At 36.5% G+C, this 4525-nt stretch overlaps 1 pseudogene; it reads right to left on the bottom strand.

Annotated features, from left to right (window-relative positions):
- Positions 1-3882: 3882 nt before the first annotated feature.
- LOC125921597 (PDZ domain-containing protein 11-like) lies at positions 3883-4306 on the bottom strand (annotated as a pseudogene).
- Positions 4307-4525: the final 219 nt, after the last annotated feature.

Genomic DNA, 4525 nt, shown 5'->3' on the forward strand with positions numbered 1-4525 from the left:
TTCCATAACATACCCCAAAAAATCAGAGGTGCACATTATATAACAGAATCTCAGAATCTCAGAAGGAAGAGAAACAAACTCTCAGAAATATGATAGAACATGAACTTTTGTAGTACATGAGAAAAATTTGAAATATGGTGTGTAGTTTCTTTGTTTTTCTGCAGGATCAAAACTGGATTTTATAGTTTTATTTAGATAGAAAGGAAAAAAAAACAAAGATGAGCCATGTATAATATACCGTGGCAGATGGCTTGCTACCGCCTCCCCCAACCATCTGAGTAACTCTATAGCCTGTCTACACTTAATTACCAACAGGCCACACCCTTGGTTTTCATTTCTAATTTTTTGAATATTATTTATTTTTGAGAGAGAGAGAGAGAGAGAGAGAGAGAAAGAGAGAGAGAGAGAGCGCTGGCATGAGTGGGGGAGGGACAGAGAGAGAGGGAGACTTAGAATCCAAAGCAGGCTCGGCGCTCTGAGCTGTCAACACAGAGCCCAACATGGGGCTGGAACCCACAAACCACAAGATCATGACTTGAGTCATGACCAACTGACTGAACCATCCAGGCGCCTCCTGCTCCTTCTCTGAGTAGATAAGGCAACATTTTTCACTTATGGGGAGAGTGCCCACAACCTCAGTAAGAATTGGCTTTCTTTAGTTTCTTTACCACATTGGGTATGCCTTCATGGAACTATCTACTACACATCCAGAGAGAAAATGTGGGAATAATTTTCACTTATATCCTATCACCAGGTTGAGACTTAATTTCTTGGACATGGTTTATTCCTATCTCTGTGATATAGTACAGTACCTTGCACTTCTTTTCTTAGTTAATAACTCTTCTTCCAACCTATTCAAAATGGACCTGTAAAAGCAATGTGGGCCTTAGTATTTTAAAATGATCCAATTACAAATAAAATTCAATTTAAAAATTTTATAATTATACTTCAATATGAGTTACACTAGGAAGTAACTAGTTATTATATTAAAAAAAGCAAAGCTAACTAAGGACAAATGAATTAATAAACTAAAACAGTACCCTTTAACTTAATATTCTTCCATTGTATAGTTTCATTTAATAAATCAATCTGCTATTGATCAAACACAGATTTAGTGTCTGGTTAATTTTATGCAAAATGTAATATATACATGCATTCAGTCAACAGGCATATATAATATTTTAATATTTGATACCAATGTTAATTATTAATTTTATTTAATATTAAATAATTAAATATTAATTTTAATAATTTTATATTTGATTTTAATCATTATAATAAACAATCTAATTGAAAAGCAAATATCTATTTTGCATAACATTTCTTAAAGGACATTTTTGGTTAATCAATATTAAAAATGACTGAAGATAATTTGAATGAAGCTTAAAAGCTTTTAGGTTATTTAGCATTGAAAGTGTATCCCTTCTAATTCATTTCAAAAAAGAAAAAGAAGGATACCAGGTCTGTGTTCTGAAAAGAATCATTATTCAAATAGACTAAAACATAGTTATTCACCTGAAATTCTAATTTTTCACTTTATGCAAAGCCAACTATTAAATCTGTCCAACCCATTTTGGAAAAATAAGATCATATTAAACATTATTGAATTTAATTGCCCCTACCCACTGCACACAGATAGCTAACGGATTTAATTAGAACTATGGCTCTTGATTGCAGGATAAGGGAAGCAAACTAATATTTATTGCATATGTGTTGTTTGCAAGGCACTCACACCTATTTTCCATCTCCTCAAAACAACTTCACCAAGTACATATTATTTTACACATAAGAAGAAAACATCTGAGATTCAGAAAATAGAGTGCATGATTTGCCTAACATCATGAAGTTATTAAAAAGTAAACCTATTATCAAATCTATGTGTGCCTTGCTATAAAGCCTAACTCCTTGTAGAACACACTACCTCATTCCTAATGTAGTTAATAATGTACCATCTTAAAATCTAACTTTTTGTACATGTTGACATCTCAAGTGGGCTATAAGATCCTAAATGATTTGGAGCCTGGGATTCCAAAGGTGTGAACTTTAAAATTTGGAGTGTCAATTTAATTCTGTCAGTTACTGGCAAGGAGGAAAAATCTATAGATCTCATTTTACTGACACATAAAATGGGATTATGACATTACCCTGATAAATTTGTATTAGTGAATATGACTATTTAAGTTCATATGTAACAGATATTTACTGCCAGTACAGATGAATTCCTTTCTTATTTCTTATACGTATTTTATTTTATTCTTATTTTTCACTGGGTCTATCATGTACAAAGAATCTATAAAGATAAATCAAAATTATTAAGCATATATCATGTAGTAGATACTTTTGTGAACATTATCTCTTATTAATATCTCATCACAATCCTCTGAGATGTTAACCTGCCCCAGGGTTTATTCTGCTTATCTTCTAAAAATCTGTATTTTCCATGGGCATTTGATCTTTCCTATGGTCTCACAGCTTTAAATATACTTCTAGATAATTTCTGTGAGTTCCAGACTCCATGTATTCAGCTACATACTTGAAATTGCCATTTGAATGGCTAATCGATATATCAAAAATATATCTGACCTAGAACTCTTCATTTTTGGTTCTGTAACCTAATCCTACCCAGCCTTTGTCAACTTCAGTAAATTATACCTCCATTCAACTACTTGTTCAGGCAAAAACCTCAGAGTCATCATGATTCCTTCCTATTACTCATGATCTGACACATCCTACCCAACAACAAAATTTGCCTATAGGCAAAATTTATACTTCATTTATCCACTTCTGTTATCATTGGAATTGATCATCTTGGATCTCTTTGGCCTTCCTGACAGGTCTGTTCCTTCTAATTGCACACTTGTAACCCTTTGGCTCTACATAAGAGCCAGAAGGATCTTTTTGAAGACATAAAGTACATGATCTCTGATGGCTTCCCATTGCCAGGAGAAAAATCCAGACTTCTTACCTTGCCCTACCAATTTCTAGCTGATGTGATTTCTGCCCAGTTTTCCCCCTTGTTATATTTCAGCCATACTATTTTTCAGGGAATTTCTTGAATAGACAAGCTCATTTCTGCCTTCAAAGTTTAATGTTTGCTACTATTTTTAACTTGAACACTTTCCAGCAGTTCTTTCCAGCTCTTCACAGAACAAAGTTTCTTCTTACACTGCAGATATCAAACCCATGTTATCTCTTTAGTGAGTCCTTTCTTCATGAGATCATCAAATGTGTGGTTTATGTGAGATCATTTCTAATAGTTTCCTGTTTTATCTCATTCATAACACTTACTGCTCCTGGGTTATCCATTTTTCACTTGTGTGTGTGTGTGTGTGTGTGTGTGTGTGTGTGTGTGTATTTGAGTTTAAAATAATATATAGTTTATGAAAGCAAAGATCTTTTATTTCTTTTTTTTCTCTCAGCATTGCCTTTTACTTTTTGGAGAAAAGGATAGGAGGAAGAGGGAGGAACAGTCCCAGGTTGTTGCCAGAGTGTATGAGACTGGTGTACAAGGATGAGATGAGATGGCCAGGTAGATGAGATGGCCCCCAAAATTCTTTTCTCTATTAATCTCTATACTCGAGTGAAAATGATATGACATATGCATAATTGTCTAGCACAGGGTATTCAATAAATGTCAGTTACCTTTTCTAGCAGGGTTCTCCATAGGCTATACCTAGATATCATCATTCTTCCTCTTTCAGGGAATGAAGATCACCTAGAAAACTAGGAAACAAAAAGTACAGTTCAGTTTGGGTAATGCAGTTGGCTACCTGGCTTGGTGCAGGGCTTTACTGTGTCCCCATCCTCCCCACTCCACTCTGCCAGGGTGGGGCCAGGAATAGAGTTTCTCCAGAGACTTCCCTGAGGCCTAATCAGCTTGTCCTAGAAGATTCCATGTGGAGGGCTATGGGCTGCAATTCTCTGGTACACAGTCCTCTCTTTTCAGTGATGATAATTGTATGGTTACCGATTTCACGGGCTGTTTTCAGGATCTCAACATTGTGCTCAATGTCTTGGAAATCCACATAATTCACAGCTACGATTTGGTCCCTCTCCTGAAGTCTTGCTTGATGTGCATCAGAGTCAGGAATCACCTTGGAGATAAATATCCCTAGTTGTGAGGCCCTTCCTCCTTGGATATTAAATGCCAACTGAGCTCCAGGGGGCTTCTTCAGTGTGACAGTTCCAGGCAGAAACTGGGTCCTGAGTGATGCACCCTCTAATGAGGAGGAATCCATGCTTGGGGATACTTGTAGGCAGGCAGGAAAACCACAGGGTAGTCATAATAAGGAATCCAGCTGTCCATCTCCAGTAATGCCCCACAAGCCTCAGGCACCTTGGGGTCCTCAGGCTCTGCTCTCACTGCCAATTCAGACTGGAAACCCGAAGCATATGCCCAGATGGGTCGGAAAGGGCAGGAGCCGCACACAGGTCCTCCTCTTCCTAAAACACCAGGATCTTTTATGTCTTATTCCCAGCCATATTGCCAAGTGCCTAGATCTGCGTGATACATACTAGTTCTCAA

This window comes from Panthera uncia, chromosome C2 (genome assembly GCF_023721935.1).
Source record: "Panthera uncia isolate 11264 chromosome C2, Puncia_PCG_1.0, whole genome shotgun sequence".
NCBI classification, from domain to species: domain Eukaryota; kingdom Metazoa; phylum Chordata; class Mammalia; order Carnivora; family Felidae; genus Panthera; species Panthera uncia.